Consider the following 9,354-nt stretch of genomic DNA (forward strand, 5'->3'; position numbering starts at 1 on the left):
AACAGAGGATGTCTTCTCTTGCAGTGAGTCACTTGACTCAAGAAATAAGTGAAGAAACAAACAAACAATATCATTTTCAGAATTTTCAAAGAATTCAGGCAGGGCACAAAAACAACTCAGAATTCAAGACACTGTTTTCTTTGGAGCCGGTGCAAGAAATGCCTTTAGGTTCCTAATTTTTTCATAAAAACATATCCAGGCCAAGGCAAAATAGACTGTGACGATTTTTCATAAAAGCAAAAATGGTAGGCAAGAAAGCCTTTGTCTCACTGGAGAAAAAAGGACGAATTTATGTTGTCTGGTGTTGTCTCACCATAACAAGATTACATCGCGGGCAAAATCAGTGCAGTGGCAATTGGAGAGTAAAAAACAAATCGCTCTCCAGCCCTGCTCTCAGTGGTTACTGGCTCCAAAACTCAACATCAGATTCCCGACACTCTGAATCCTCTCTTTTTAATAGGCAGGGATGGAGGCCTTTAATTTCCAGCTTTCTGAAGGCATCTGTGAAGGAGACTGTCCTCCCTTTAGGAACGTCAGACTCAGGTCTTATGAAGGGGATCTGGGGCAAAGAAGAAGATAAAACCAGAAGAAAAGATCCACCCTGGACCATATTATCCAGAGAAGGTGAGCACTCCAAGCCTACTTCCCCACCAGTAACTCCCTGAGGACTGCAGACGCAAACCTCTTCAGCGGGAGGACACGGAAACGGACCTGAGGAAAGCAGGCCGTCTGGGAACAGTGGGGACCAGCAGGCTGTGTCCCTTTCTCCAGCAGAGCGACAACTCGGCATCTATCACTTGTTGTTTCATGGTGCAGACACTGTATTGCCAGCCATTTCCATTAGGAAAGAGAAGCCAGAAACCTAGATTTACATGTAAATTGGTTTGGTTTTTAAACATCAATGATTAATTTGGTTTTTTTCCAAACTTCACCATAGGCTAGATACAGTATCTGAGTGATGGAATCAGCCTATAGGTATCTCTGCTCTCTACCCTTCCCTAAGCAGTCTTATTGCTTTGCCAACTTCAAATACAAGGCCTGAGCAACCATATCCCATCGTGTTCCAGCCCACCCGCCCCAGAGCTATCGATCTCCACTTCTCAGCTCAAGTCCTCCTTCTGATGCATCTGTGGGTGGTTGCTGGGGTGGGGTGGGGTGTTTGTTTTGGACCAACATTTAAGGCACTGATGAAGAAGCTGATGAAAGAGAGAAGAATTTAAATGAAGGTATCCCACCTGGTAGGGAAGTCAGGATAATACCTCATTCTTCCCTTTAGTCCCAGTCCTGAACTCAGGGCCTGGTACACAGTATGTGCTTCATAAGCTTTGTGAGAAAATGACACAGGGAAGGAATAAAGTGGGAGGCAAATGGAGGGCTATGCCAACCAGGGTCTGAAGGAGAAGTTATCAGCCATTGGAAAGGAACTGAAGATGAAGAGATTAGAGTTTATGAAGTCATCAGGCAAATTAGGAGGGAAAAGAAAGAGAATTTTAAATCTTATAGCCTGAGTTAGAGTTGGACTATATCATTTGGAGGCAGAATGCCTGGATTTGAATCACTGCTCTGCTAATTAGCAGCCATGAGATTTAGAGCAAATCAAGAACTCCATTGGGTTTTGGTTTCTCCATTCGGAAAGTGAGACTGTGATCAACTAACTCCTAGAGGTGACTGGAGAATCAAATAAGAAAGTAGATTCTAAAAACTGACATTGTGAAATAGGAAGAAAGGGGCTAAAGGTGTAGGGAAGGTGGGATGGGTAGGGGAAGGGTAACAAAGGCAAAGAAAAAAATGTGAGATAATGAAAAAATGGAAATACAGTGCTTGTAGATGGGGAGGGGAAGAGGGGGTGAAGGGAGGGCAGGGACAAGGGGAAAAAATGAGAACCAAGACCTGTCATGTAGAGTTACAAGATCCCAACTATGAATGTGACTGTACTGTATCCCTAAAATGTACCAATAAAACTCAATTAAAGCTGCAAAAAATAAATAAAATGTTTTGTAAACAGAAAAATACTCAGGAGAGGAGAAAGAGACAAAGTCCAGTCACATAGAGGATGATGAGTCAGAGGACAGGGCAGGGCCAACGTGATTTTGAGTTGTCTGCATCATTTACCAATTCAAGAAGGCTGTCGGCTTAGCCCTGGGCTTAAATCACCCTCGTTAACAAGTAGCTAGCCAGTTAGAAGTCTGACTCTGACTAAGCTAAGTGAAGAGGAGCTCCTGAATTTGGCCAGTGACCAGAGAAAGCTAAGTCAGACCCCTGAGAGAAAGCAAAGCAACCTTCTCCATTTTGCCCAAGGATGACTGGTCATCTAAGAAGCTCATCTGACCATGTGACTCCACGGACTCACATAGAATATGTCTCCCAGGGCCTCCGTGTTGAGAAGGAGGGCTCATTCAGGTGTGAATTATTTATGTTCGTAACATTCCAACTTACACAGGCTCATTAACAAAAATTACATCTGGCAGCCACTTCTAAACAATTGCAGTAACTCGTGGTTTTTAAGTAGTAAGTGAGGCAATAAAACACAGCAGCCATCCTAAGGCCTGCTGAGCAATTCTCTTCTTGTCCCTGGCAACTAGAAGCTAGACAAGTGGTGAGGAATTTGGACGCTAGAGACAGCTGGATCACCTTGTCTACTTATTTACCCTCTCTGAGCCTGAGTTTCTTCAGTGATAATATGAGAGTAATAATAGTAGCTACTTTCATGAAAGGTTGTTTGGTTTAAATGAGACAACCTTTGCAAAAGACTAAGCAAAGAGATTCTCTCATGGAAAGCAGTCCAAAAAGTAGATGGCATCCACCCCATGGTCACTCCAAAGTCTATCTTGGATCCAGTTCCTTTCTTGCTGGGATCTGTAGGACTCTAGACTATTAAAGATAGAAGTGTCATTTAATTGAGACCATTTAGGACAGACGGTTTCTTTTATTGGACCCAGAGGATCCATAACAAGCTCTCTGGGGAGACAAACAAGAATCCAAATCAGAAAATTCCCAAGCCAGACATGAGCTCTTCAACCCGAATGGCTTCACTTGTCTTTTTTGTTGCTGTTGTTTTTCTTATATTGGAGCAGGGTGTAATCATTTCTTTCATGAAAGATTTTCACTATTAAAAATAATTCAACCTCTTCATTATACAAAGATAGAAGCTGAGACCCAAAGAGAAGTGAGTGGTCCAAGAATATATGATGTCCCAGACACAAGATTTGCTTTGATATCTTCAAACGTTTGTTAAGTATAAATAATAATTCTTAATTCGTAGACAATTAATATCCCAAATACAACTACTCTGTTCACAGATCAATGATACTTTGAGACAGAAGCTACAAAGGGCTACCTCACACCCAGAGAGATGGGAAATTTACACAGGTGCGAGTATACCTTGTGCCTGGGCTCTACACTGCAACCCAACACCCTAACATTCTATTGCTTTGTTTTTGCTCTCATTTTCAAACTGGTTCATAGAAAAACAAACCAAGTCAAATTTAAAAAGAATAGCCAGCAATGAAGGGGTAAAAGGAAAGGGCAACCCATAAAAATCCCAAATGAGAACATTCTATGTATAGTACAATATTTGCTCCCAAGAAAACCATTACATTTTCATCATCACATCCTTAGGTGTGTCCTTGGAGCTATTAGGGTTTATCTGAGCCAGGCCTGTGCACTTAGCCTCAGCACACATTTTCTCATGTAAAATGCTTAGTGACCCCACCAGCCAAGTGACCCCATCATTCCCATTTGACAGATAAGGAAAGAAGCACCAGGGGAATGAACTCAGTAGCACAAGGTCACAAGACAGAAGCAGAGCAAAAATTCTAAATCCAACCATGTGACTCCAGAATTCTTGCTCTTAATCACAGTCAGTTGTCAACTTTCCATTACCCTAACAAATAACTGAAATAAATAAACGTGAAAAAAAGGTTTCTTTTGACTCAGTTTTACACTGTTCAGTTCATGACTAATTTACTCATTGTTTTGGCCTGTAGCAAGCAGCACAGTACATCGTGGTGGGAGCACACAGTGGAGCCCTACTTACCATATGGCTGGGGACAAAAAAAAAGAAAAGAGACCAGAGTCCCACAATACTTATAAAGGATACCTCCGCACTGACCTGAGACCTCCTCTTGAGGTGCTACACCTCTCAATGGCAAATGAGCTAGAGACTTCGCCTTTAGGATTTCACCTTTAGGACACAGACCCTTCACTGAGGGACACTTAAAATCCAAACTATAGCACATGGTCTACAGTGGATCACCCTACAGCCACAATCTACCCAGATTCAATTAGACATGTTCAAACAAACAAGCAGAAAGAAGAAAAACAAGCTAATGACATATGTCCCGCCCATTCTTCAATCATGGACTATTGGCCACTACCACACATCACTACCACAGCATGTTTAAAGGAGTTTAAAGACCACTGGTTCACTCTATCTAATGGGAACCAGCTATGTTATCTGGGGATCCAAGAAGCAGCGGCAGTCCAGTCCAGTAGCAGGAGAAAAACAGCCATGGTTCTGTCTGTATCAGTCTCCAGCAAAGGCAAACAAGCTCTTCTGAGGGATTTTCACAGGAAATGTAGACCCTAGCGATGTTTTTCCTTAGGTGCTCACTTAGAACCCAAATCCCTCAAAAGTTCTTCTAACTCCATATCAAAAGGGACCCTGGTGGGAAGTCAAGAGAGCCAGTCCTGGTCTTTACTTGGCCACCAAATGTGAAGAAGATACCTCCTCACTGTCTGCTACAAGGAGACTGGCCTATGATCACCTTGAGGAGCCAAATGATTGTGAAACCTTTCCTGAGCATATAGGTCTAGCCTTCTCTGAAGTTTGCAGGAAGTGGGTTAACCTCCACCAGGGGACTGTCCAGACCTTCACAAGAGAATCCACTCACACAGGGCACACCCAACAATCCCCTCCTTCCCAGGAACTCCATGCTATTCAGAGCTCGGATCAAGCCTCTTTTAGGAAAGAGGTCCTTTTCAGTCAACTGTGCTCTGAACAGTAGAATCTAGAAGTCTAGTATAATAAAATTTAAAACAGAAGGGAAAAATTGACAAGGGGTAGCTATAGAGAAGCTAAGACTACAAATTGCAGAGCTGGTAAAACATGAGGTCTTCCTCCTTTGGCCAGTGGTTTTTGTCTCCTTCGTGCCAAACCACCATCCACTTTGCCTTTGTTTTCTTTAAACAAATTGACCCATTTTATTTTAACAAATAAGCCAACTGTTTCAATGCCAGACAACACAGCCTTCATACTCTGCTGCAACTTAGGAACTTTGAAGTTTCTCACAAAACAGCTCTGCACTCCTGCCTAAACTGATGAAACGTGCAACTTAATCTTGTAGAGCCAAGAGCCAATGTGACTGCTGGGGGAGAAAGTCAAACAGAAGAGTCTATGCATAATAAAGGTCCAAGGGCCTGTGGAACTCCATGTTAAACAGTTCTCTTTGGAGCTGGACCCTATTCCCTTGGTTAGGTCCTCCCCCAGTGGAACTGCACTTGTAATAACTGAAAGGACTCAGGAGACATATACTTGTGGACCTAAGCATTCTGCTGCTTACAGTGCTCTTGGAATATGATGTCCCCTGGTGTCGGTGCGCTGGAGAGGGTCCCTCTCCCCTAGGCAGACTAGCCTGCTAGCTGAGGCTAAAAAACCAAGCTCTGCCCTGCCCCAAAGGCTAAGACAGGTATTCACCTGCTTTTGGAACACTTACTTTCCAGTCTTAAGAAGTAACCAGAGTGTACATGTACATATATATAAAATGTGTATAATTAATAATATATCTGTATTTATACCTTCTCTATCTGTGAGTTGTAATACAGCACAAAAAAACTCAACCCTTTTAACTTGCTTTTATTTTCAAATTGTTCATGGATTAAGTCTTTCCTTCACTTAGCAGATTATAAACTCACTAGGCCCAACCTCAAAAGAACACAAGTGGATCCTAAAGGAGGGATTTTTTTTTTTCCTTCACATTTTTTGAGACAACGTCTCCCTATGTAGCCCAAGCTGGCCTCAAACTTGTAATTCGCCAGCCTCACCCTTACAAATCCTGGGAATACAGGCATGTTCCGCCACACCTTGCAAAAGGAAGGATCATAACGGTCCATTTTTCTACTCTAATGCTTGGCTCCCTGGCCCAGAGCCCAGTACAGGACTAGCTCACAGTTGGCACTCAGTAAATATTTGGCAACTTTTAATCAGGAGGTTGGTTAAAAGGCCAAATGGAGCTTGCCCCAGTCAAAGGCAGCTTCAGGTCCTTGGCTCGGCTCCTTTGGTTAGGCTGGGGGTGGGAAGTTCCGCCGTCATCTAATAAACACATGCCTGCATGAAACTGTAAGCCCCACAGGACAAGCTAGGATACCCGAGTCTCTCCCCACAGCAGCCCTTGAGCCAAGGATTCAAGTGCAACATGTGCATTTGGGAGGTGATCCCAGAAAGCACCAGCAGGGGACTTGGAAAGTAAGATGGAAAAGAAGGCAGCCAAAGTAATGATGTGTTGATGTGCAGTTGAGTGATGTTCCCAGCGGGACTTCCAGGAGACCATATAGCACAAGCCTCAGAGTTGCCCCCACCAAGGGGTGTTTTCCCCTAACTCCCATCTGTTCCTTGAAGGCTACTCACGTAGATACCTGTCCCCAGCACTTCTGGACAGCTCTGCTCATTGCCCAAGCATGCTCCTGCACACCAAGGAATCCCTGAGGCAGAGCCCTGTGCATGCACTAAGCAGCTGATTAGTAAAAGAATGATGGGTCCAAGAGGTAGAAGCAGGGCAGTAATAGCCGATACACTGGGACTCTCCAGGCCTATACCACGGCCCAGTGCCTAGCTAGTATCAAAAACAAAGGGGTACAAATAAATGCATTTATGCCATTGGTTTTACAAAATTTTACTTTACAAAGTCATTTTCTTCCAAGGAAATCTTACAAACAAAAGTTGAAATTTAACACATTAAAGAGGAGTTTCCTGATTTTAAAACCAAAGCTCCACCACCTTCTTTCACTACAGACAAAAATTCATGAGAAACACACAGGGTATCTCAGAGTGCAGGAGACTCATTCTCCTCATGTCACGAGTAACAGAGGGACAGAGTGCCACGTCTCTGGTGATACCATGAGTAAGTGCTGAAAGCCAAGGGCAGCCCAGAACAGTCAGTTAGCAAGAACGGACCCAACCTCTGGTCAGTGGCTCAGACCAGCAGGAGTCTCCACTGGAAGTTTCCCAGTGCCCTGACTGAGAACTGGGATGTTCTCCACCAAGACTTCGGGGAAATGGGAAGCACTGCTGCAAAGCCAAACACCTCCACCCTCTCTAAGAACTCCAGTGATTAAGTTGTCATTCATGTCCCACCGTTCCAGAACCAAACATTAGCAGCTAAGGGAGATGTCAGCGCCGTACACCGTCACAGGGCAAAATGTCCATCCCACAGAGCCGGGGGATTTAGCGCAGTGGTTCCACCTGCTTTGCAAGTGCAAGGGTTATATATATCTCCATCGATCCATCCCACAGCTGCCAGAAGGGACATCACCTTGGACAGGAAGACTCAATCCACCCACATGAAATTGGGACTCTTGTCCGTCAGAAGGCGTGCTAAGGAATACATCTTTAGGGGATAACTGGAAGCAAACATCATAAGGAACTTGATGTTAAAAACACAACGTTGTGCTGGAAAGCCAAATCTGAGGTCACTGAGGTGGAATGAGTTCTCAGTTTCTCTGGACAGAGAGAAAGACAGAAATGGAAGGAAATATTTCATTCTCTATTTCCAGGAGGTTCTGGATTTCCTGTGGCAGTGTCTGGATCTCATGCATGGCACCCGCCCCTCTGCATCCTGACCTCTTACTGGCAACACCAAAAACTCCCCAAGCCAGCTGCCTTCATTCCAGGCTTGACCTCAGTCTAAAATCAGATGAGGCAGCCAAATTCACCTACTGGTTTTATGGCCACAAGAAGGAAAGCTCTCTTCCTTGTCTCTCTGGAACACCCAGGTAATGCTGGTGCTGACAAAAAGGATATATTGAGAGCTGGGATTTAGCTCAGTGGTTCCACCATCTGCCTCACAAGCACAAGGTCCCAAGTTCAATTTCAGTTACCAGAAAAAAAAAAAAAAGTATTGAATTACCATAATGTATCCCATAAAATGTACAAATATTATGCCTTGGTAAAAAAAAATTACAGAAAAAATAACAAATAGTGCTTCATATGAATATCACTGGAAATTAGCACTGTCTCTGTCCATTCTCCAAACAGAAAACTGCTGGAACATTCTTCATCTTTACAGATGAAAATCTGAGACTCAAAGAAGGGGAAGTGACTTGCCTCCTATCACACAGGTTCTGAATGGGAGACCTGAGACTAAATGTCAATTTTTCCTATTTAACGCATTTCCTATTTAAATGCACTGTCTACACTGTTTAAATAAAATTATACTTTTTTTTTTTTTCTGGTACTGGGGATCGAACTGCGGTCCTTGCACTTGCAAGGCAGGTGGCGGAAACACTGAGCTAAATCCCCAGCCCTGAATTATACTTTTCTTAACTTTAACTTTTTCTCTCATTCTTTGTTTCTTTTCCTTTTTTAAATATTTTTCTTTTGTTATTGGTACACTTTAGATATACATACTGATAACATTCATCACAGGAAATGTGTACCTACATATGATATAGGTTGCTTTTTCATCCCTTCTTTCCTTGTTTACAAAAGCTTTGTTTCCTTCTTTCCTTGTTCCTTCTTTCCTTTCCTCCCTTCTTCCCTTTCTCATTTTTTTTAGCTCTGTGCACAACCCATAGACTCGCAGTAAATAGTTACTAAATGAATAATTATGTGAAGATACAGGAAGAGACTCCTCCTTCTGAAGAAAAGCTTAGAACTTTAAAAAAAAACAAAAACAAAAACCAGTCTCACTATGTAGAGTTCAGCCTGGTCTTGAACTCACTATCTAGCTCAGGCTGGCTTCAAACTCTGTGATCCTCCTGTCTCAACCTCCCATGTGCTGGGATTACAGGCGTGTGCCACCACTCCTGGCTTGAAACATTTTTTCAGAAAGCCCATTCTGCATCCTTGAGAAATCTCCAAATTATACACACATCAGCATAGCTTCATTCCTTTTTTCTTTCTTTCTTTTTTGGTACCAGGGATCAAACTTGGGCCCTTGCACTTGTGAGGCAGGCACTGGAACCACTGAGCTAAATCCCCAGCCCATAGCTACATTCTTGTTGGAAGCTGAAGTTGGTACATGGAGAGTGAAGCAGTTCAGAGTTAATAAAAATGGGTGGTGGAGTACAAGCAGCATGAGTAGTGACTGAGAATCCCAAGCAGCAACATCTTCTCACAGGTCCTCCGATATCTCCCTT

This window comes from Fukomys damarensis, unplaced genomic scaffold, assembly GCF_012274545.1.
Source record: "Fukomys damarensis isolate Sample0158 unplaced genomic scaffold, DMR_v1.0_HiC HiC_scaffold_9, whole genome shotgun sequence".
NCBI lineage: Eukaryota > Metazoa > Chordata > Mammalia > Rodentia > Bathyergidae > Fukomys > Fukomys damarensis.